Source organism: Carassius carassius, chromosome 20 (genome assembly GCF_963082965.1).
Source record: "Carassius carassius chromosome 20, fCarCar2.1, whole genome shotgun sequence".
Taxonomy (NCBI): domain Eukaryota; kingdom Metazoa; phylum Chordata; class Actinopteri; order Cypriniformes; family Cyprinidae; genus Carassius; species Carassius carassius.
The window spans coordinates 3196285-3222843 of record NC_081774.1 but is presented as its reverse complement, the minus strand read 5'-3'; the positions used below and the strand labels follow the sequence as shown (position 1 = coordinate 3222843).

At 36.4% G+C, this 26559-nt stretch overlaps 2 long non-coding RNA genes across 12 annotated transcripts; both read left to right on the top strand.

Moving 5' to 3' along the window:
- The first annotated feature begins 973 nt into the window (after positions 1-973).
- Positions 974-15173, top strand: LOC132095724 (uncharacterized). Its single transcript, XR_009422487.1, has 3 exons — positions 974-1131; positions 7019-7167; positions 15054-15173. It is a non-coding gene; the product is annotated as an uncharacterized LOC132095724 (long non-coding RNA).
- On the top strand, positions 7583-12310 carry LOC132096057 (uncharacterized). Of its 11 annotated transcripts, none has more exons than XR_009422550.1 (7): positions 7583-7755; positions 8341-8440; positions 8798-8930; positions 9089-9182; positions 9261-9373; positions 9527-10409; positions 10503-12310. It is a non-coding gene; the product is annotated as an uncharacterized LOC132096057 (long non-coding RNA). The 11 variants fall into 11 exon arrangements; XR_009422546.1 differs by having other exon boundaries at positions 9062-9182; XR_009422551.1 differs by having other exon boundaries at positions 9059-9182.
- Positions 15174-26559: the final 11386 nt, after the last annotated feature.

The following is a 26559-nucleotide window of genomic DNA, read 5'->3' as shown; positions in this document are numbered from 1 at the left end:
TGTTATATTATATATCTTACTTGTTGATGATTATCGTTTGTTGTTTAATACAAGTTCAGCTCAAGCAAAACCGATTGCCTATATAATATTTTATGCCTGGAACGTGTTTTGAGCCAGGAATATTTCTTGAAAATTGCTTCCTGTGTAGTTCCTGCGACGCATGAAAAAGACGCAAAATGCATAACATATGTTTAATGTGTAATTTATCAGGGTGTTTTCAGCGAAGGACATTTGTAAAGGTTTTATTTAGTCAGACTGTCGTTGATGTGATGTGTGTGTGCTTATGAGCACTAGGTGGCAGTCTCAGACTCAAACATTACAACCATTACTGTCAAAAATCACAGCCTTGAACGGCACTGATTTGATTTATCATATCTCATTCTTGAAATTGCATTCATAAATGCAATGCATTCACTGCCGAAGCATGACTTGAAAGAGCATACATTGACAGTTTATGTCTGAACTGACTGTTGAGAAAACAGAACAGTCTGTAAGTATCCAGATAATATAGGCCCTATATATATTATATTCTGTATCATAATTATCTTTATGCTTTTTTTTGACAGCTATATTACATTAAATTCACCCTCAGCTTCATTCAGCTATACTGTTTAGTCATTAAAAATGGGATACAAAAAATAGCTAATTTTCTTCTTCAAAAAGAAAAAGGAAAAAAGTGTTAAAAATCTAGTATGCTATATCGTTAAAGCCAGTGTGATGTGCCATGATTTCCTTCAGACACTACAAACAGTCTTCTTAATAACCTCTGCAACAGGACAGGTGATGAGCAACAGGCATTATTCATAAAACAGTAGGACCCTTTATTAGCATAATGAAAAACCGCAGAACACTTTTATTCTCCTGAGCACCGTGAGTACACTTATTCAAATTCTCTCCTGCTAATATGCCAGTGTTGCTAATCAATATTAAAGTAGACTAATTTCTATGTGTGAGAGAGAGCTGAAGACTAACAGATGTGTTTGTGTCCCGTTTCTCCTAGTATTTGTTGGTGTCAAACACAATTTCATCAGAGCAGTGTCTGTAGTTGTCCTCAGAGGCCGTGAGAGCCCTCTCCGATTTTTCATCTGAATCCCTGCTAGAGGCCGTTCATCACCAACTTCCGGCTGTCAGGTAGCAACCGAGACCTTGTTCATTTCAGCTCTCTGCGTCTCATCTAATTTCACTTCTCTCTTCCTCCATATTTTCTGTTTTCCTCTCACCTTATTTTTATCTCTTACTTTAAAAGTCCAGTATATATATATATATATATATATATATATATATATATATATAAAATTGAGGTTAAAGTTGAGGCTATGTAGTTGATAAGGTGATTTTAAGCAGGTTGTTAGGGGCGTTTCTGGTCCAAATCAAAAGAGTCAACTTTTAAATTCTGTTCTTTAGATATGACTTCATTCCCTCCTTCAGTGTAAGTCTGCAAGATGTTTTCAGCTGTTTTACTGACTGTGAAATGTGTTGAAACCACTGATCTATAATAGCGAACACACACATATATATATAAACATACTCTATAGATATAGATCAGTGGTTGAAACCCACTCAGATGACCTTAGTAACTACATGACAACATCCTGGCAACCACAACACCCGACTACCGGCCACATAGCAACACTGTAAGTAAGTGTGTAAGATATTTTTAGCTGTGACATAGCAACTGACACATCCGGTTGTATTAGAAGTTTTAATTGCTTTTATATTCTTATTTGCGTGAGTGATGCAAAAACATCCTGCAAGTAATGTGGAGCGTGTAATGCGGAGCAAGTATTCGCTTTCTCTTTTGGTGTGAACACTGAACACTATAAGTCTTAAATATTTTTTTAACCGTTTTATTTACTGTTAGGTGAAAATATGTATGATCTCATTTAGAGAATTACTAGCGAACCTCTCCTCAATTAACCCCTATAGGAAATAGAGATGTTTATATGCTAACGGCACGGAATGTTTCCAGAGTGGTTTTGTGGTCATGTTTTTTTGTCATGGCTCATTTCTGCGATCCATCATGTTTCTTCCCAAGACTTCTGAAGTTTAAATAGATGTCTCTGAGATCTTATGTCAAATTTCTGCTCTAATGATGGCTCAGTTAACAGACCTCAGGAGAAATGTTTTTGTTTTTTCACTGGTTTGAAGGACTTGGATGTCCAAAATCATCAGTTTTGCAAGTCCTAGTTAAATAAGATTTATATTTGATTGTCTCCTGTTGAAATTTTAGAAAATATTCATTAATTGATTGATTCATTCATTTTTTCCACTTCTCCTTTTCCCTTTTTTTTCTTTCATTCTCGGCTCATTTAGCTTTTCAATTGATAGCCTTTTTATCTGTTGTTTCCATGACAACGTGCTGTAGCTCAAAACCTCTCAATAAAATGTCTAAATATGAGCAGAGTTTGACAGACAGCCCTGTCTGTCCATCTGCGATGCGGTAACAGGCAGCCAACATAATGATCAAGAAAATATGAATAGTGAAATAATATTGCTAATAACAGTTATTGGTGCTTGCTTTGAATAAACCCAAAAGCAGCCATAAGCATTAACAGCAGTTCATCTCATCATGCAGCTTGTTGAAGAGAGGTGTGCTGTTACTATGAATTACACATTAAACGGGTAAAAACTTGTTTTTTTTACTTTACTACTGTATTTTACTTTACTAGCAACCATATGACAACACCCTGGCAACCAGAAACACCCTTGCCACAGCATAGCAATGTTTTAAAACCCTCTCAGGACACCGTTTTACAATTTTACGATACTGTTCACTTTAATTTAAATTCAACACCATTATATTAGATTTCTCATTTAAACACCGTTGCATTGTGGTAAACTGACTTGAAACAAAAGTTATGCTTTGGTTCAATTAAATGTTTTCGGTTTGAAAGAGCATGTCTCAATTAAAGGTGCAATAGGTGATTGTTTTCAGAAAGATTTTTTGTTATGCTGGTTGAAAGTCTCTTCGCATCCCGATAACAATCATTAAGTTAATTGTTCTAAATGTTTTTATCTGTATTTATATATTTTGTGGAAGTGGTAGGACCAAGAAATGTATGTCCAATCAAAACACTCGATCTGAACATTTTACATAGCTTTCTTACCTGCCTGTCAACGTATGTATCTGTGTACCTCTGTGCAACATGCTCTCGCAGACAGGATACGTCATCAGCGCATTCAGGTTTACTGTGCAGACAGAGCGTAAATGGCAGACAAACAACAACAAACCGGTCTTCCTTTCTGGTATTGTAGTATACTTTTAAAGTTTTCTTGCTTGTGAATGATACATGATGTAGCCCAGTGGTTCCCAGTTCCAGTGCTCGTGCACATATTTTGCAGGTCTCACTTAGTTAACACACCCGATTCAGATGACCGACTCGTTACAAGTGAGCTACGTGAATGAACTGTGTTCCGATCGATATGATCCCTACACCATGTTTATTGCTCCCTACTCCCTGAGCAGGGGTTTACTTCACTTCAGAACATGGGCTGGAATTGGGAACCGCCGATGTAGCCTATTGTAGTAATGTTGTCTCTGGTATTCTGGTCTGTGAGCATAAATGCATTCAGGGGGTGTGGCTTTGGACAGCCATTGCAGGGAGGGTGGGACGTTCACTTTCAGTGCTATCAGGCTAATGTTAGCATTTTCCAAGATCTCCTATTGAACCTTTAAGTAGATCAAAATAGCATTTAGTGCTTGTTCAGTTTATTTAAATCGAGTTAAGATACATAATTTTTGTTAAAGTATCATTATATAATTTATGAACCGGATTTCCACTTCCCATCATGCATTGCACCGGTCTGGATAGTAAATGTTTAAATAAAATGTTATTTTATGCATCTTTTCTCAAGATGATACAATGGGGATACCTATTAATGTTTAATGCTCTTTTATGTTTGTATTTAAAAGATTTTCTGGTATGTTAGTGTTTCGGGGGTTTACCATCCTCTAGAGCATGTGCTGGGGTTGAGGACCTGCTAACAATAATTAAAGTTGATTTAATAAAAGAAAACAACTACTTGGGGCATGTCATGGATGTAACAACCATTTAATGGCTAACTTCATACCTTACTCAGATACTTTAGTTGGGATGAGCTTGTTTGATTCAGGTTATTTGGGCATGGTTGTTTAAGTTTACTCAGTTCAGTTTAGTACATCATACATAGTGTATTTGAGTAGCAACTGTATGACAACAGCCTTGCAACCACAAACACTCTATAACTGCATAGCAATGTGTTAAAACTGACTGAGAACACTTTAGCAACAAAATGACAACATCCTGGCAACCAGAACACCCTGTTCCCCGGGGAAACTGCGAACCTCAGATCGACGCCTCACATTTCACTCATAGCTGAAGGATACCGTGACTGACTCCATAACCTGCCCATAAACAAAAAGTACTGAGATTAGAGGTTAACGTGCTAGTTAGCAAGTTCTGCAGCTCAATGTAGCTAAAGTAAACAGTCTCGTGAGAACTGCTCGTCACTTAACGGGTGAGAGGGGCGGGGTCAGCAGAGCTCATTAGCATTTAAAGAGACATGCAACTAAACGGGTTGCTGTATGCAGAGCTGATTTTGAAAAGGTAGAAAGTGTGTTGTTTTACACTACCATTGAGAAATTTTAAACAAAGTATGTTATAGACGTTTCAGTAAGACCCTAAAGAATCAACTTGTGGAAAATGGCCATCCGATGACCCCTTTAAATTAAATTATATTCAGTATTATATCGAATCAGATCATGCGAAAAGACTGACTGACGCATTTAGCTGACTGACATCAACCCATAAAATGACCCAACAGGCTGAACCAAGCATTTTATAGAGTGTTGCAATTGCTCAGAAAATAGTTTAAAATCTATTTATATTATATTGTTACAATTGACTATTAACATTGATCAGTATGATGCATTCGGTTACATTAAAAGATGTTGGACACATAAAATATCATAATATCACATAAAAGACTGTGAGTGTTCATGGTCAGTGACAAAGTGATAAATTAGATTTGCTTAGACACAGAGGTTGCAGCCTACCACATGTACTGCCATGTAGCGAGTTATTTTGACACATCGATGTGACGGCACACATGATATCATGTGTCACTTCACAGACAAGATGTTCTCACAGGCCAGAAGGACTTGATTTAGTTGGAATTTTAATCAGGTCATGCGTAGGCTGCTGTACTTACATGCGGATCCTTCAGACGGCCGTGATTACGACCATCACTGAGGGCTTTTTTTTCCCCCGAGTGCAGAATAAATGGCTCTGTAATTACAATATATCGCTGCAGGCACTGGGACGGACATGCTCTCCAGCGCAGGTTTCCATGGATACTCCGTCTGTTCTGGAACCTTTCTAATGCGAGTCATTGACTTCCATTAGACAGCCGAGAATCAGCCAGCGAAAGCATGCTTCAACAGAGCTGCTGCTGCTGCTGCTGCTGCTGCTGCTGCTGTGCTCAGCGTACCTGTCCACATCCTCCTTACGTACACAACCGCACATCCAAATATACATCACTGCCTTCAATTTAGTGGCAATCATGAAGCTAATAGTGATCAACAGCCTACGTTGAACAGCTAATTGAATGTCATTTTTAAAAGGAAACAGCTGATCTTTGAACACTTGATTAGAAGAACATTATAGAGTTCACTGCTTGATGTATCTCATGATTAAGAGTTAGCACAAGACATATCAATTTCTAAAACACTGTCTTGTTTACCTCTGCATTGTTACCATTAGTGTGTGTTTGTGTGGGCATGTTCAGAATAACAATATAGCATAGCATAAACTACATTTTTCTGTTTTTGCAGTATTTACTGTATACCGTGGACAGATTGCAGATTTACTGTATGCATACTACTCAGTGGTCTACTACAGTGTTTTATTCCTGTTTGCATATTGCACATTTTTTTTAATTAGTGCAATGTTCTTGACTAAATCTTTTTTTTTCTGTTTAAAGAATTATTAACAGTCTCATCGTTTACAAACACATAAAGATACCGCTGAATTTCAAAACCAGTAATTTCTTAAAGTAATAAAAAACTGATTATGCAAGAAAACCTTAAATCTGAAATCATTTCAATAAGTTATTCTTATTTATTTTTCTCTGCCACCAGAATGCCACCAAAAGTCCTTACATGCAGAGAAATCTTAGTAATCTGGACTTTTTGCTTAAATTATTTATGGCTTCACTCAATTACAAAACACTGTTTAATGCATTTACCTGATTTTATATGTTGCTGTTGTTTTTTTCGGTATAATTAGTGTATAAATAATGTTTATTTAGCAAACTGAATTGGTGAAGAAGTAAATGTAAACACTTTTTAATTAGTTACAAAAGGTTTCCATTTCAAATAAATGCATCACAGTTTACACAAAAATATATAGCAGCACAACTTTTTTCAATAATAATTAAAATTGATAATAATAATAAATGTTTCTTGAGCAGCAATCAGCACATTAGAATGATTTCTGAATGATCATGTGACACAATGATGATGCTGAAAATTCAGCTTTGTATCACAGGAATGAATTACATTTTTAAATATATTCAAATAGAAAACAGTTCTTTTAAATGATTATGTTTTACAATATTACTATTCTGACTGCATTTTTGATCATATAAATAGTCATTTTTACCACTATATAGTGCACAGAATCTAGTGAGCACTAGTATTCCATTCTGAACAGTCTAATGAGTCTAACTTTGACATCTCTCTTCTGCACTCCTACATTCAATTATTGTGAACAGGTGCAGCACTCTCCACCTGCTCTCAGTAGAGTTAAAATATCTAATTGAGAAATTACCGTAGACATTAACCCAGCTAATTAGTGGGATTTAAACCTTGCAGACGCGGCACATGTACAGTATAATCATTTCATTTGTCAGACATACTGACTTAAGAGGAAAGCCGTTTTCTTTCTCTGAACTCTGTCACCACTTTCAATATGCTTTGAATTATGCATCAGATAATACAGTACATGCTTGTTTTTTTTTTGTTTAATTGTGAACGCAGGTATTTAAGAACGCGTCTCAGAGAAATGTGGAGGTGGCTGTGCTGACTTTCTCGTAGGGTCTCCTTCTTGATGTGTGGAAGAATGGAATAGGAAAGAGCTGGTTGAATCTTGCCGTCCTGATTGAAACCATGTAAAGTGGGTCATATTGGTAAGTAGCTAATTTAAAGTGATACACAGGTCTTTTGGAAACAGATCTCACGGTAACCAGAGATTATAAGAAATTGGATACAGCCATTTTGATTTAATGAAATTTCTAATTACAAATACTTCTGAGTCTATAATTAACAAAGTATCATTAAAATGCAAATCATTTTATGTTTTCATGCTATTTCTGCCTCTTCGGTCATATTCCATTTTATATGTATTTATATTCCATTTAATATTCCATTACATATTATATATATATAACTACATTCTTTACCTGTACATCATGGTGTTCTTGGATCGTTGCCAGTACATTGTGAGAAAAAGTCACAATAACCCTTTTATATTGGAAACATAAAGCAGACTTGCTAGATGTAAAGTCAGCATTCAGAGAAAAAACTGCTAGATGCAAACCAGAGCCATATAGAGAGAGAGTTGTGACAACTCCATTGACTCCAATGGAACGCTTTTTTTACAGCAATGGCGGCTTGTGGAGCCTCTCAATAGTTCCCGGAAGTAGCAGTAAACCGATGCCGCGCCGTAGAGATGCAGCAGAACAAACCGTTTGCGACGCACTTTTAATAGGTAAGACGTTTAAATAATAACATTGTATATTATGAGTACATCTAAATAACAGTAACTTGTAAATTAAAACCTTCTAGTAGATTATTAATCATTAAATGAGTAGATTTAAGGGATGTTATCAGATAACTAACAGATTAGGCTAGGATTGGAGGTGAATAAAGTTAGTAACGGACACCCTATTAATTGTAAAATGAGAAAATGAGCCTAAACATTTTTTTGCAGGGTGGGGAAAGTTAGCTAACGTTACATATTAGTTCATATTCATATAGTACATGTTCATATTGTGACAGCGTCGAGTGAAAGTGGTAAAAATTAGGTTATAAAGTTTGTTCCTTATTACACGTATTAAATAATTACATTTCTTAATAATAAAATGCACCCTATTGATATAAATTTAGAGTGAATTGAGTTTGCAAAAACATGGGTGGAGTGTTATCAGGCATTGTGATTCAATTGACTATTACCTGTCTATATTATATAATACTACTGTATTATAGAAGTAATCATACTTAACATGTATTTTATTACTGTATTATATACTTAAACTTGTTAGTGTATAAATGTAACATACTGTGGGTGCTGGTAGGTGAAGGATTAATGGTTCTTCACCACAGGACTGTTCTGTGATGGAGCATCAGTAATGATGCAGGTCAGGAGTACTGAGGGGACCATGGTGAGAATGAAAACAAAAGGTATGTTTCAAATAAACCAGTAGTAAAGTCGTGTGCTAAATGTGTATTGTACTGCTGTTTTATTTAAGGAATCATACTAAACTAAACATGAAATACATATTATGAATAATAATTTAAGGAATCATACTGCAGTGAGGACCAATGATGTTATAGGCTGTGGGTCAGTGATGTTGGCTGGGTGCTGGACTGGTAGGTGGAGGATTAGTGTTGGCTGGGTGCTGGAAGGTGGAGGAGCTGTTTGCTGGTTGTTGAAGCTTAGCTACTGTTGGTCCTTTTCCTCTTTTTAGATTGGCTCTTGCTTCCAAGATGTCCATCGTTTAAGTGTTGTTTTTTTCTGTCATTTCGTATTTTTTTTAGCCTCAATCCTCAACCTCAGCCGTATAAATCTTTTGGAGATTTTTCCTTCTACTCCACAGCATGATGGAAGCCTGCTGGAGAGTGACTGAGCTTCTTTCTCCAACACATCCACTGCATTGGGGAGCTCCATGAGGTAGGAACTACTCTTGGACCTAAATAGTTTCTCAATTTGTTGGGTGAAGTCATAGGCTTCTTGGGAGGGACGACAAAGAGCACCTGCCTTGAATTCTTTTAAGTTTAGTAAGATACTGTTATTTCCAGCAGGATTGTCATCAGTTTGCCGTGTTGCAGTTTTGCATTTTCCACAGATGCTGGCAAATCTGATTAATTTGTGGACAATGTAGCCTGCGAGATGGAAGAGAATACATTTCTCTGTTTTTGTGAGGTCAGGTGCTGTTTTGTTCTCCACCATCAGCTGTTCCACTCTGACTGATGGAGTGACGTTTTGTTTCACTGTTTCCAGGAAGTCTGCCAAAAAGCTACTGTCATCGTCCTGGTAGCTCCCAGACGTGATGGTGGTGAGGAACTGCCCTACTGATATGATTCTCAGTGCATGATGGAATTCCACTGGAGTTGGTATGGGATTTTTAGACCTCACACAGCTGAATGTATTTTCAAGACAGTCTTGTGTGAACCTTGAAGTTAACACAAACCTGTGTCCTTGTGTCAGCATCTCTTCCTGTATGCCCAAAACTGATTTGGTTGCCATTATCACCCCTTTTTGAACAGACTTCCAAACTCCCTTATGACCAATCTTCATCCCATAGAATAGATGGATGATATCCTGTAGGAAGATTATGGCCTTTTCATACTCCTCTATCTTGACCCTGCTCAGTGTTGTAATTGGATGGCGAGATGACATAAGATCAAAGCAATGATCCACTTGCTCCAGGAACCACGCTGTAGTCAGGTAGGAGAGAGGGCGGTTTTCTTGCTGCACCATATACTTCAGTCCAGCACTTGTTGCCTTACTAAATACATTAAGAGCAGGACCAACCTTCATTTTTTCAAAGTGGCTTGGCTCAATGGCTGCAGCTGATAGATGGGGAGCTACTTTTAATGCCATCCCTTCTTGAAAGGACAATAAGTCCTTAATAGGGACCACTGAAACCTCATTGGAAGGTAGGTTCTCTTTGTTAACCACATTCTTTGGAATTGTTAACACCTGTCCACGGACAAGGGCACTTTTTAGATTTTTCACCAGATGTGGGACATCAGGCATGAAATGGAGACACCTATTCGGTGTCGTTGGATGCGGCACAGATGTTTTGGTGTGGTCGACCCCAAAGGATTTCCACATGGCCTGGTTAGGGCTACCCATATCGGTGGTGACAGCAAGCACATGTAGCCCTATGGATGCTGCCCTCTCTATTAATTCTGTAATTATTGGCTTGTATTCTGATCCATTGGTAGAATTGCCACTGTAATGATATCCCACTACTTGTTTCCAGCGAGTTGTGTTTCCAGCCAACATAAACACACAAGCATGTGTTGCTACTCCTGTGTGACCTGGCAAAGTGACATCACCATAGAGTTTGCCTGTCAGCATGTGCAGCTCAACACTTGGAGTGATTGCCATTTCATCCAAGGACAGCACACACTCCCTTTCAAGGTCTGCCAACCCATCTACTTTCAGTTTTAAAAAATCAAATACCTCTGTCAATATACCAGGCTCAAATTTGATACATTCCATCATTCTTTGCAGGGTTCTGATCGCTGGCAAGGGAATTTGCAATTCCTGTAGGGTCTTGTAACCAGTTGGACCGGCTGCAAAGCGAATTTTCAATGCCTTCTTAATTGTTTCATTGCTCCATTTCATACCTTTTGTGGTTCGTCTTCCTAATGCCATAATTTGGTCTTTTTACAAAAATTTCTTTAAAATGTTGTCCCTAATTTTAATTCTTTTTTTGAGAGCTGCATTTTCATTCATTATTTTTCTTAGTGCTGCCTTTGCATTTTTTGATATTTTTTCTTGTCTCTTCAATTTTTTTAATAGACCCAGGTAACTGACTGATGGTTCACTGGAATGCTGACTGACTTGCTGCATGCTGACTGAGTAGTGTCACCTGTCCCTGTCTGTCCTCTCTAGCAATGTCCTCTATTTCTTCACTGTCACTTTCCCTTCTCTGAGTGTCCTCATTCTTTTTTTCCTCAACCTTTGAAACTGATAGAGGCAGAATACATTGTATTGCTAATTTTAAATATTGAAAATATCACATCACTTCAAAATTAGAAATATTACTTCAACTAGTATGAGTTTGTACTTATTATATATATATATATCACCTGTAATACTATAGCTGTGATCAACATTGATTTGCTGTATGTCTACAGGTCTAAGGGTGCATCGTGGAGCAGGGGCACTCCTCTTTTTGACCACAGGACGATGCACAAAGATTGTGGGAATAGCATCTGGTCTCAGCCTACTCTTGAATTTTTTGGTCATGACAAATTGGTTTGCCTCAAAATGTGCCTGCAGAGTAACTTGAGTTTAGTTTCCACACAAAACTTTTTTTTTTTTGTCTACCCACATATACTGTACATATCACATGGTGGTTAAATGCACAGTTATAGGTAACACTAATGACTCCCTCCAATGTCTCACCAAGTCTCATCTCCCTGGGTTTTGCAAGGCTTTGCTTGTTCCTTATTTCCAGTAAATAATTTTCCATGTAAAAAGTGCAAATAAATTTAAGTATAATTACCTCACAAATTTTTTTGTTGTTGTAATTTTTATTTAGATTTAGATTGCTCCTGCTGACTTGAGCCAACCATTTTTTTCTCCTCTCCATGTCAGCGGGGAAGCCATACATTCGCACACCTTTCTCTGACTGAGTATCCCCATGCAGCACAGCAAACCATGTTGGAGACTATGCAAGGACAACATGAAAGAAAGGACACATACAAAATGCTTGGCATGCTATTAAATTTATTAGGAATGTATTCATGAATTCCTTTAAATAGTTAATTGCATTTATTTGAATAAAAATACAAAGAAAAAGTAATCTCATAATATATAATTACAATTTAAAATAACTGTTTTCTATTTTAAAATGTAATTTACTCCTGTGATGCCAAGCTAAATTTTCAGCATCATTACTTTTGAATGGCAGTGTACATGTTTATATATGAGTATGCTTAAGTTGTTTTAAACCTGAATATATTGTGTATATGAATAAGTATTGTAAGAATTATACATTAGATAAATAATATCTATAATACACAATTATATTACTATATGTAATTGTATGAATTGTAAACAATAAGCTTCATTTTACATTTACTTAACATGCTAATTACTGCTGCTTATAGTTAATTCACCCATTGTGCGGTGTGAGCTGAAAATCACCTGTCACCAGCCTGTCTCTGTACTATCTGAAAGTCATAAAGTCATCAATATGACATTAGTTAACATGAGATCAGTGAAAAAAAGAATAATGTGTAACATAAAAAGGCAACAGCAACCCGTGTTTATACAACTTAACGTTAGCCTGAAATGAGTTTTTAAAATAACGGTAACTAATCCTCAGAAATGACCTGATTTGATATTTTAAAAACATCGCTGTAAGTACATAATCATGCTACATACATATGTCGGTGTGTTTTGTATAAATATATAGGATAAAATGCATTTATTGACTCCTAATTACCAGAAATCGCAGTTCTGTCACTTTTCTCTATCAGTTTGAATGGCCGCAAACGAACTTCCTGGAACTATCTGAAGTCTACATGAATCACGTGACAACCAGACATTTCGAAATTCCTTTGTCGTAACTCTCTATCTATATGGCTCTGATGCAAACTATTAATTAAACTAGTAAAAGAAAGATGTAAGCTGTAAAATTGGAATTGCAAGAAAATAATTCTAAGTTTATGTGCTGCAATTAGGACTTATTTCCAGAATAGCAAGATTTTTTTTTCAAAATTGTATATATATAATATACTGATTTGTGAGCTGTAATCTCAGAATTTCAAGAAAAGTCACAATTCTGAGTTTGTCTCATAACTCTGTTTACATTTCACAATTCTGATTCTTTTCTCAGAATCGTGAGAAACAAATAGTTAGATAAACAATGCAACTGTGAGAAAAAAAAAATATTTTTTATTTTGTGGTGGAATTAAAAAACAGATTTTTTTTAGATGTAAACTCTATATTTAGAAAACATCAAAATTGCAAGGTGTAAACGTTGTTGTCGGTGCTGATAGCCTCGTGGGCAACGCGTCAGCATAGCGCCACTGTGCTTTCGGACGTCCTGTGTTCAAGTCCCTGCTCTCAGACCTTTCCCGATCTCATCCCCCCTCTCTCTCTCTCTGCAAATTCGCTTTTTCTGAAAATTATAAGAAACTAAATCTGAATTGGGAGATAAAATGTTGCAATTGCTTTTAATATATATCACATGTACATTATTATGTGGCTTCCATAGATGTTAATAGCACCTTTTCCTGAGCAAGTTGTCTGTAAACCACTGCTAGGATTCGGCTGGGAATCTGACAGGACAGAGACATGTTCTCACGCAGACAGGTGTGTTTTGGATGAAGGGTCGTTGAATCTCTTTACACTTTTCTGGTGTGAAGGGTCCTTCCAGATCTCACCCTCACGGAAGGATGAAGACTCTCTGCCACTCATCATTACTGTACGTCTGAATCTGACCGTACAGGTCAACAGAGTTTATATAGAGGAACTGGAACAGTGCGTCTCCTCTGCTGGTTTTCAGTGAAATCTCACTTTTGTTTGACATGTCACTCACAGCTTTCTGTTAGGAGCTCAGGAACATCATGTTCATGCTTTACTGCGGCAGACTACTTTTAACTTTTTGTTTTTCTTGGTTGGGTTTTGTTTTTTGTTTTTTTTGCTGTGGAAAGATCACTATCACTGTTGCTTATACTTATGGCTATTACGAAACACATTTTACTTTGTGAGTGTCGTAAAAGTTTAGTTCTAATAACTATTAATATTTTAACTAAAGATGGCATTTTAAGTTTAATAATATTTTTCTGTTATGTTATTATAACAGAATATAATACTTTTATAATTATATGTTTCTTTTTACACATTATAATGATTAAATTATTATATTGTTGTGAAAACAATGTTTTAAACACTTTTCAACAGCTCGAAAACATGTTAAATGTATTTTTATTTATTCTTAAATTCTCATAATTATAAATTAACTTGTATTCTTTCTGTTGATGTATGATAATAATTAAAGAAAAATGTGTAAAATAAAAAAATGCATGCATGAGATTTTTATTTGACAAGTAACAAAATATTATAAAAGTTTCATTTTTCAACCTGTAAATTATAATTATCATATAATTTTAAAATAGAATATTTTGACACTTTCCAAATATGTATATGTGTGTGTATGTAATGTTTCCATAATGAAAATGTAAAATTGACAAAATATATAATAACAGTATCTCGTTTTATAAATATAAATATGTTTATATTAATTGCTTATATTGAATATATTAATGTATTAATGTTGTATATAATATTCATATAAGAAGGGCTTGGTTTCTTCAAACTACAGGTGTGTGTGTGTGTGTGTGTGTGTGTGTGTGTGTGTGTGTGTGTGTGTGTGTGTGTGTGTGTGTGTGTGTGTGTGCGCAGGTGTTGTGTTGGAAACTCAGCTCATGATCTGTCTGTGCTGGAGAATCTCAGGTTTGCTCTGATCTGCATGAAGCTCTTTGGGTTTTCATCTGATGAATAGATGACCTGGTCATAGTTACCATGGAAATTGTAACCATGAGACTTTGGTGATCTGTTGCCGAGACACAGAGGGCAGGTAAAGCTTGTTTTGGTGAAATCTGAAGAGCAGTGAAGTGTTGACGGTTGGATGTGAAAACCCACATAAATCTAAATTCTTCTGTAGATTGCGGCTTCTTGTTCCTTCCTCGCCTGCACACTGGAAACAGATGGTTTCTCTAAAATGACAAACATCTAAGTTTGATGACAATATTGGCTGACGGAATGAGGCTAGAATGCATATGTGTTTGTAATAACTTTGTCTCTAACTTCAAACAGCAGCAGCAGAAGGATTCACAATACAGGAAAAGATCCTACAGATTGAAATAGCCACAGAACAGTAGCGAGGTGTACATTAGGAGCTTCTACTGTATTAATATAAGAAAATACAATAAAAAATACAATAAAAATAGAGACCAGTTACAACACCTAAAATATCAATATATTCTGCCCCTTCTACATTTTTATCAATATTATTTAACTGGTGATTTTGTTCTATTATTTCAGCAGAATGGATCCAGTTTGCATGACTTCAGGGAAATGTGGGATTAAATGGAGGGAGACCTGATGTTTCAGTCAGGTGACAGGTCATACCCTGGAAGGAGCTGGAATGGCACTGTACATTAATAATACATAATTGTCTGAGAGGACAGTCTCTGCAGGGTGACATGCATTTTGCTGCTGACAGGCTGTAGAGAGACTATTACCCTCTTCATCTGTATAGTTACAAGCTGGTTTACACAACAAAACAGTCTTTCCAATTTTATTGTGCAATGCATCGTCAATGCATTTTTCCAATTGAGCAGTTTTCTCTCTCTGTCTCACCTCCCCCTCTTTCTTTCTCTCTCTCTCTCTCTCTCTCATGCTCAGCATCACCAGGAAATGACAAGATACACGCAGAACGCCCACTTCAATCCAAACTCTTCCCGGCAACACTGTACATCACTCTGTTTTTTTGGAGTGTTTCTCACAATCATAACCATGAAACGTACATGTGCTGTGTTGAGCTTATCATGTGACTCATGCGTTTGAGTGCGGCGTAACCATGACAACCGCAAGACTTGCTGCATGGTTTAGTAAGCGTATATAAGGTGGTAACCGTGTAAACATACAAATGAATAAATATTGAAGAAACAATATGAAAAACATTTGTACATATGGAGCCTGTTAAAGCAATAAGCCGTTTGAGAGCGTATAGTGATTGTGACATGAAGCAGAGTGTTTAAAATCTGTTTAACCATGGTAAAATCAGTGTAATGCATTGCCTCAAGTGTTTTTGTGCTTTAATAACATGACCGCAATAGCTAAATGTATTCACCCTCAAGATGTAGATGAGTTTGTTTCTCCATTAGAACAGATTTGGAAAAATGTACTGTAGCATTCCATCACTTTCTCACCAATGGATCCTCTGCAGTGAATGGGTGCCATCAGAATGAGAGTCCAAAAAGCTGATAAAAACATCACAATTTTCTACAAGTAATCCACACCACTCCAATCCATCAGTTAATGGCATTTTAACGTCATACTGTGTCTTTGGACAAAATATGGTTCTGTAATCCACAATAATGCTTCCTCTAGTAAAATAAACCATCTCAGTTGTCCTCTCACATCAAAATCAGCCAACACATTTGTTTACAACTGTTTTGTGCTTGTAAGTGGTGCTTTGTGCATATTTTTCTCCTGATTCATAAGAGATTACTTTTTCTCTGGAGGAAGCAATTTTATGGATTATGGACTTGTATTTTAGCTGGAAGCAACGGTTTAAGGTTAAACACATTTTAATTTTGGATTTGTTGCTTACTAGCATGCAGCTTTCCACTTCACAAGATGTTAATTGAAAGTGATGTGACATACAGCCAAGTATGGTGACCCATACTCAGAATTCGTGCTCTGCTTTTAACCCATCCAAAGTGCACACACACACCATGAACACACACCCGGAGCAGTGGGCAGCCATTTATGCTGCGGCGCCCGGGGAGCAGTTGGGGGTTCGGTGCCTTGCTCAAGGGCACCTAAGTCGTGGTATTGAAGCACTGTACATGCACTCCCCCCACCTACAATTCCTGCCGGCCCGAGACTCAAACTCACAACCCTTTGATTGCAAGTCCGACTCTCTAACCATTAGGCCACGACTTCCCAATATTGTAGATTGCTTGTGGATTATTGTGATGTTTTTTATCAGCTTTTTGGACTCTCATTCTGATGGCACCCATTCACTGCAGTTGATCCATTGGTGAGCAAGTGATGAAATGCTACATTTCACCAAATCTGTTTTGATGAAGAAACAAACTCATCTAAATCTTAATTGGCCTGAGGATGTGTACATTTGATCAAAATTTTTGCACAAACTATTCCTTTAAGCAACACTGTTTTCAACATTGATAATAATCAGAACTGTTTCTTGAGCAACAAATCAGCATATTAGAATGATATTAGAATGATTTCTGAAGGATCGTTAATAATATGGACTTTCATATTTGTTGTGATAATGGACTCAGTCACTCCCAAATGAATTCAGGCTTTTGATAGACATGAATGCTGAGCCAAATGTGACTAAAACTTAGATCCAGACGGTAACCTGAAAACCTGACCTTGATTAGCCTCAAAGAGACATTTCTGTGGAACCCTGCCAAACCACAGTGACATGGGACATCACCACCAGCTGTTTTAGTTTTGGGCTTTTTTGTTAGTGGTTGTTCACATGAGAACAACTATTTAACTGTCTGGTATATTTGGGGTACAGTATTACCTGGGGACCATTGCATTTTAAGAACGTTTTACAGAAAACATCCAGACATTGTGTAACTATTGCTTTATGGAATGATATGGTTAAGTCTGTATTCAGAGATTTAGAGCCTCACAATCATCTCAGCTGGATGCAATTGAAATGCTCTTCCCACACAAAACATCTTGGCTTTTTTTTTTCTGACGAAAGTATTTTCATCCTGAAAGACTGGACATGTGCACCAAATGTTTAAAGCAAAGATAAACCTGCATTCACAGTCCATTTTACTGAAGTAATGTGACATTTCCCAGAAATAAGGAACAAGGGGAAATAATAAGAAACGAGGGAATTTTTCCCAGTTAGTTATAAATGTGGAGACATTAATCAGGAATTGATTGCATGGTGGAAAATGTCTGTATATGACAGGACTTTAGTTGAGAGTGGTTGAAAAATAAGTGAAACAAAATCACTTTTGTTTTCAGTTTGACACACAGAATACGGTATACAGTGATTTGAATATGCAGCATTGCATGCCACCATGCCACACATGTGTGTGTGTGTGCGTACTTTTTTATTCTTTCTTTCTTTTCAGTTTGCCATGTATTTAGTCTCTCTCCTTCATTTTTCATTTCTTAAATGCATAAAAAATTGAAGCGCACACCCTGCTGACAATATATTTTGAAACAACTTGAAACACAATTTCACTTGTCAATCATGTGCATGTGTGTGTCACTTGTTTCAGTCGTGCTATAATTGTATGTGAAAAGCTTTTCTCAAAGTTATTCTACTGCATGTCATTCGGCTCACGCTGCCAGGCGGCTGTGGAACAGGCTTGTCAAAGACAAATGGAACAAAATGAAACAGACAAATTGCTGTGAGTCTGAATTGCAAAAAGATTCGCAGCCTGGACACGAGGGAGGCTTTGCTCTGACGTTTGTCAGGCTCTGTGCCAAAATCTAGTGTACAGCCTCGCCGACTACAACTACCAAAGTGAACTGAATGTTATTCAAAGGTATCTTGTCCTATACACAAAATGCTTCACTAATTATCATAAGTTGAATCCAAAGTTGCACAGTCTGGATCAAACAAACACATAACAGACAAATACTGAGTAAAATAAAATTAGATTGAACTGCTTATATTTGCATCTATTTAATGTCTGGCTGTGAGTGTGCCTCGGATGCCTATAATGCTGCCTGTAAAACAGATGTTAAGGCCAAAAGGCTCTATACAAGTATATAAGCACAAATGTTTTGAAAGCTTTCTGCATTTCATTGCAATCTCAGCATTAATGTGGGAATTTTAAGCTAATTGTCTCAAATTATTTTCTTTTTCTGATCAGCTGCTGTCAGATAAGAGCAACAGTTTGAAGAGAAACTTGCTAGGTAAGTTAGTTCAAATTAGTAAACAAATTAGTTAAATACTAACAGGATTTTTTTGGAGCTAATTAATTACCTGAATGTATTTGGTATAATGACACAAAAAACTGAACAGAAGAACATACACTAGTCTGTATAACTGCACACTTGCAATGTGTTGGACTCGCGTTTGGTAGATTTCAGTCTTAAGTAACCACATATTTAAGAAAAACAATATCTTGACACTAGATCTGTTACATAGTTTAAATGTAGCTTCCAAGCTATTCTATGTATTTTAAGTTAAGTTACACTGAGTTTGGAGTCATTGAGATTTGAAAGAAGTCACACCAAGGGCTTACCAAGGCTGCATTTATTTGATCAAAAATATAGTAAAATTGTGAAATATTATTAGTTTAAAATAACTGTCTTCTATTTGAATATGTTTTTGTGATTTGTTTGGAATTTTCAGCATCATTACTCCAGTCTTCAGTGTCACATGGTCCTTAAAAAAATCATTCTAATATGCTGGTTTGCTGCTCTAGAAACATGTCTTATTATTATCAATGTTGAAAACAGTGCTGCTTGAAACCATGATACATTTTTAATAATACCTTCATGAATAGAAAGTTAAAAAGTAAAGCATTTATTTCAAATAGAGATCTTTTGTAACATTGTAAATGTGACTTTTGAACATTTTATGCTTCCTTGCTGAATAAACGTGTACATTTATTGCACAAAACTCCCAAACTGTAACTCGATACCAAACGGGTGTTTAACTTTTCACTCTTAAAGATTAACCTGTATTGTGTTTCTGGGATACATTGACAGACTTCATTGCAGTGAACTCTTTTGCGACTGGCATCATTTCACGCGTGCTCTCCTCCTCTTGATGAGAGTGGATGCTGATGGCCGTTATCAAGTCCTTCCGTTCGCCTCCCCACGGCGCGCTCTTCACGGGGGGCTGCAGGAGTTCAGCGCTCAACCCTTCAAGTATCTATCAGCTCTGCGTCACCACCAAATCTCCATGGCGATAGCAGCGCTCAGGGCCCTGAATGAGGCACCCGCTCTGTTTGAGATGTCTGCTGGGCTGTGAGAAAGCAGCAAAGAGGCCGTGGAACAATACAGGGAAATGAAGCTTAAAAACAAAAAAAACCTTTCATTTAGAATTCTGATGCATTCTTCTCAATAATAAGAGTGCTGTTTTTGATGCTGTGAAGGACATCTGATTCTGGTAAGGTCTTTAATGAGGACACGCCTCTCTCAGCCTGCTGATGTGCGACTGGAAATGGAGTGTTTTGTGTTTTTCCTCCTTTTTGCCATGGAAACGGTTTACCAACTATTGATTTGAGATGTTTTCCCATCTGTTGAGAACATTCATATATAGAAATAGTGCTTTCCAGGAATATGCTACTCTTTGGTGCCACTTTTTGTAATCATTAAACACCAAATTCCAGTGTTTTTTTTTTTTTTTTACTATTTATTTATTTGTGGTGAGAACCATTAGATATGTTGAAAGAATTAACCTAGCATGGAAAAGCATTTTAAACACATACCAAAGTGGTGGTGTTGACTTGCTCCACCTTAAAGTAATATAATAATAATTTTAATTTAGATATTTAAAAAGTAACATTTATATATATATATATATATATATATATATATATATATATATAAATAAATATCTTTTATCTATCTATATATCTTTAATATATTTTAAAGTCATAAATAGTAAAAATATTCATATTCTATATATGAATATTTTTATTTGTATCCATTTTTTAAAAAAAGGCAAACATATATTTTAATGTCATATAGTAAAGTTATGTGTGTGTATATAATATTTTGTATATGAGAAATATTAAAAAGTAACAAATATTTATATATCAATATCTTTTATCAATCTATATATCTTTATATTTTAATGTTGTGAATCATAATGCGTATATGAATATTTTTATTTTAATGTTTTTTAATTTATTTATTTTTATTTATTTATTTATTACAAATTTGTGTGTGTGTGTGTGTGTGTGTGTATGTATGTGTGTGTGTGTGTGTGTGTGTGTGTATACACACTCACTGGCCACTTTATTAGTTACACCTTGCTAGTACCGGGTTGGACCCCATTTTGCCTTCAGAACTGCCTTAAAGGGATTGTTCACCCAAAAATGAAAATGATGTCATTAATAACTTATGTTGTTCCAAACCAGTAAGACCTCCGTTTATCTTTGGAACACAGTTTAAGATATTTTAGATTTAGTCCGAGAGCTCTCAGTCCCTCCATTGAAGCTGTGTGTACGGTATACTATATATCTTTAATATATTTTAAAGTCATAAATAGTAAAAAATAAATACGACTTTATTCATCATTGTCTTCTCTTCCGTGTCTTTTGTGAGAGAGTTCAAAACAAAGCAGTTTGTGATATCCAGTTCGAGAACAAATCACTCGATGTAACCGGATCTTCTTGAACCAGTTCACCAAATCGAACTGAATCGTTTGAAACGGTTCTCGTCTCCAATACGCATTAATCCACAAATGTCTTAAGCTGTTAACTTTTTTAATGTGGCTGACACTCCCTATCACTACACTGCAGTGAACGCGCAGACCCGGAAAAGAAGACAATGCTGAATAAAGTCGTAGTTTTTGCTATTTTTGGACCAAAATGTATTTTAGATGCTTCAAAAAATTCTAACTGACCCTCTGATGTCACATGGACTACTTTGATGATGTTTTTATTACCTGTCTGGACATGGACAGTAGACCGTACACACAGTTTCAATGGAGGGACTGAGAGCTCTCGGACTAAATCTAAAATATCTTAAACTGTGTTCTGAAGATGAACGGAGGTCTCATGGGTTTGGAACGACATGAGGGTAAGTTATCAATTACATAATTTTAATATTTGGGTGAACTAACCCTTTAATTCTTCATGGCATAGATTCAACAAGGTGTTGGAAACATTACTCAGAGATTTTGGTCAATATTGACATGATAGCATTACGTAGTTGCTACAGATTTGTCGGCTGCACATCCATGGTGCGAATCTCCTGTTCCACCACATCCCAAAGCTGCTCTATTGGGTTGAGATCTAGTGACTGTGGAGGCCATTTGAGTAAAGTGAACTCACTGTCATGTTCAAGAAACCAGTCTGAGATGATTTGAGCTTTGTGACATGGTGCATTATCCTACTGGAAGTAGCCATCAGAAGATGGGTACAGGGTAGTCATAAAGGGATGGACATGGTCAGAAACAATGCTCTGGTAGACCGTGGCATTTAAACGATGCTCAGTTGGAACTAAGGGGCCCAAAGTGTGCAAAGAAAATATCCCCCCACACCATTACACCACCACCATCAGCCTGAACCATTGAGACATGGCAGGATGGATCCATGCTTTCATGTTCTTCACGCCAAATTCTGACCCCAGCATCTGAATGTCGCAGCAGAAATCAAGACTCATCAGACCCGGCAACATTTTTCCAATCTTCTATTGTCCAAATTCGGTAAGCCTGTGTGAATTGTAGCCTCTGTTTCCTGTTCTTAGCTGACAGGAGCAGCAGTGTGGTCTTTTGCTGCTGTAGCTCATCTGTTTCAGGGGTTCGGCGTGTTGTGCGTTCAGAGATGGTATTCTGGTTGTAACGAGTTATTTGAGTTACTGTTGCCTCTCTATCATCTCTAACCAGTCTGCCCATTCTCCTCTGACCTGACATCAACAAGGCATTTTCTTCCACACAACTCTAGAGATGAACCCTAGAGACTGTTGTTCGTGATAATCCTAGTACATCAGCAGTTTTTGAAATGCTCAGACCACCAACCATTCCACGTTCAAAGTCAATTAAATCCCCCTAAATGCATTGAGTTGCTGCCATTTGATTGGCTGGCTGATTAGCAATTTGTGTCACCAAACAATTGAACAGGTGTTCCTTATAAAGTGGCCTGTGAGTGTATGTGTGTATATACATACATATATATATATATATATATATATATATATATATATATATATATATATATATATATTTAATGATGACTGAAATAATAAAATCACAAATCTGTATTTAATAAACTTCATTTCATTTATTGATGAACAATGATATGATTATGAACCTTCTTTTCCCCATTTGGTGGAATTAAAAATATTGAACTTTTTAGGAGTTCCAGACCCTATTTTGTATTCTACTCATGAAAAATGCCAAATATACTCATGCCGTGCTGCATTGAACCAGGGCCGGCCCGCTAAGGGCGCCACTCATCCATAGGGGCGCCAGAATGAGTGAATTTTTTTTTTTTACATATTTTTTTTTTATAATAGGCTACTATTTAAAAACCATTAATTCGAAATACTACCAAATAAAGCAAAAAAAAAAGTGGGCTCTTCAATCTTCCCCCGCCCATCGAGTGCTTGAAGTGCGTCAGTAACAGATCGCGCGCACGATCAGTTGTTGGTAATTTGTTGTGTAGCGTGCCCGACGCCGCATCCAATGTAGACAGCACTGCTTTTGTTAACACACAGCTCGTAGAAACGGGCCTGGCAGCTCGCGCCAGTTCTAGACACGGTGAAAGTTTCCTGATTGTGACGGAAGGCCTAATTTACATGACACATTATAAATGAGCATAGTCTGCGATAGATACAGTGCCAAAAAGAAGAGAAGAGGATAAAGACAGAGGTAAAGAGATGTAGTGAATGAACAATTTATTGCATAGGAGTAAGATACTATAATTTCATGGCAGTTATTTTTACCTTAAACTTAATGTTAGCAGTTGTTCTGAGTTCTGAGTCCCCAGACTGTGATTTTGTACAATCATGTCAGTTTTAAGACGCATTTTTTATTATAAATTTTTTATTATTGTTTTACTCTACAGTTGTGCAGTTTTGGGGGGATACAGTAACGTTACAGGCCAAAAGTTTGGAAACATTACTATTTTTAATGTTTTTGAAAGAAGTTTCTTCTGCTCATCAAGCCTGCATTTATTTGATCAAAAATACAGAAAAAAATGTAATATTGTGATATATTATTACAATTTAAAATAATTTGTTTTCAATTTATTATACTTTAAATTATAATTTATTTCTGTGATGCAAAGCTGAATTTTCAGCATCATTACTCCATTCTTCAGTGACACATGTGACATCCGGTCTATCACATGATCCTTTAGAAATCATTCTAATATGATGATTTATTATGAGTGTTGGAAACAGTTCTGCTGTAATGTGTGTGTGTGTGTGTGTGTGTGTGTGTACATATATATATATATATATATATATATATATATATATATATATATATATATATATATATATATATATATATATATATATATATATGCTAAATCATGAACACAATGATAGGGTGAAATGGGCTGTGATGCATGGGGCGCCAGGTAAAATCTTGCCTAGGGCAGCAAATTGGTCAGGGCCGGCCCTGCATTGAACCATAAACACAGCACTCCTCATGTTAAGCAGCATATTTTCTCTGTTATCATGTGCATAACCTTTCTTCAGTTGTCATGAGTTAGTTCGCTCCTCCTCACCTCATTTCAGACAGTATAAACGATGGAGAACAGATCGCAGCAGGACACTGGGTTGTGGGGTGATGCTCCTGCCGTGAGCTCCGAATGCACTGTCATCTCTAGCATTGTGTTTCATTGCATAGGTAATGCGGCTGGGGTGAGAGCAGTTGGCTTTTGTTATTAGGCTGATTACAAGACAAAAATCGGAGAAGCTGGAGATTTTAACAAAGGTAGATTTGTTTCAAATGAATATAGTTGCTGTCTAGAATGAACAGTTTCAATAGTTGTCATTTTTCTTTCCTGCATGTTTCACACTCTTATATACACTAACATTTAAAAAAACATTTATGTTTTTAAAAGAAGTTTTTAATGCTCACCAAGCTTGGTTGCATTAATTTGATAAAAAAATATATATATACAGTAGTTCTAATATGCTGCTATGCTGCTAAGTAACATTCCTTCAAGAATGTTTCTTGAGCATTAATGTTAATGTTGGAAACAGTTGTGTTTTCAGTATTTTTATTGAATAGAAAGTTCAAAAGAACATAATTTATTTAAAATAGAAACCTTAATAACATTATAAATGTCCTTAAAGTGACTTTTGATCAGTTTAGTGCAAAATGTATTTCTTAAAAATAAAAATAAAAAAATGCAATTAGATTAGTGTGTGCTGAATGTTTTGCCACAGTTAGAGAGTGACTGAGAGAATCTCTGACTCCAGCACAGCTAGACAGAACTTAAAGAAGACAACTCTCTCTTATGACCGATCAGAGACTGTAAAGCCCAGCCGGACCGCTGTGATCCGCTCCGCTTCTCTCCACATGATGGATTCCTGCTTGTCCAGATTGTACAGCCTCTTAATTCTTGGCTTCAGTGGTGGAACAAATTCCAGCTCATACATCAGCCACTTTCAAAAGAATGTTTCTTTCAAGATTGCCTATAACTAGACCTCACATGAATATATAGTATACAAAAACTTCACTGCAACAATCTGTAATTGTCATATTATGTACAGACAGTAGGCTCTTTTGTTGGTAGTAAAGCATATGTAGAGACTATTCTAGTCAGATTTACTCTGTGCAAACTAACAATATGTACACGTTAACTGTACTGTTTGCAGGTGTGAATGATTGTGTGTAATGGTGAGTGATCTTCAGTGATAAATAATGGTGAGTGATAGTTCATTGACTTGGATGAGAGTGAATTATGTTGTAGTTACTTTTGGCAAGTGATGTTCAATGATGGTTAACGATGGTGAGTAATAGTGAATAATGTTAATTGCTGGTTATAGATGGTTCAGTGATGGTGAATGCTGGTAAATTAGGGATCCATGATATTGGATTTTTGCAGATATGTCGATATATTTCAACTCTTTACGGCCGATATGTTTCCTTTTGTTTGGAAACAACAAAAAGTCTCTCCTGTGTTGAAATTATAAGCTAATTATTTTTAAATTAGCATATTATTAGGTGATTTGCAAAGATTCATTAAAAGAAAACCTTATACTCACTTATGTTGGTGAAGTTGGATCACGAATGATTTGCACGGACATATATGCATTTATGTAGATCCGGGCACATTCCTTTCAAAAACAAACGTAAAGCATAACGTCTTCAGCAGCTCAGATGCCAGGAGTAAATGAAGACTGCTATGTTCATTATTACATCCAACAACAGAACACTTCAATCGTTTAGGAGCTATTCTTGTACATCTGCTCCGGTGGTGAAACAATGGCAGACTGATGACAGCAAACTCAGGGCGGGTTTAAGGTAAGACAGTCCAGTCTGTGCTGAAACGCTTCTGTCAATCAAACTATCGTGGGAGGGGCCTGTCTGTGTGACTTCAAAAAGACAGGCATCGGAGATAAGCTCGATTTGAGAAAGGGGAAATTATTTAATGAGATTAAGAAAAAACACTGGGTGGATTTTTATCATTAGGGTGGTTGTGTGCATACACTGCCAACACACATTTTAATTCAAACAACTTGTAAAAGTGCATATAAAATCCGACAACCCCTTTAATAAAAAATAAAAATATTAATTGAGAGCATAATGCCAACTGGTGTAATATTGTGGCATGTTCACTGTTGATGAACGATGCTAAATAATGGTGAGTGATGGTTTATTTATGCATTTGATGTTCAGTGTTGGAGAGCAATGATAGTGATGAATAATGGTAGGATTGTTCACTTATTAATAGATTATAAACCGCAGTTAGAAGCAAACAAAATAAAGAAAGAAAAAAAATGCATTGAATGCATACTACAAATTGGAGACATTTTTTGAATACGGTTCATTTTTGGTGCAATGAGGGTAAATAATGGTGAGTGATGGTTTGTTTATGATGTTTGGTGTTGGAGAGCCTTATTTGTGAAGAATAATGGTAGGATTGATTACTAGGTAATAGATTATAAACCACAATCT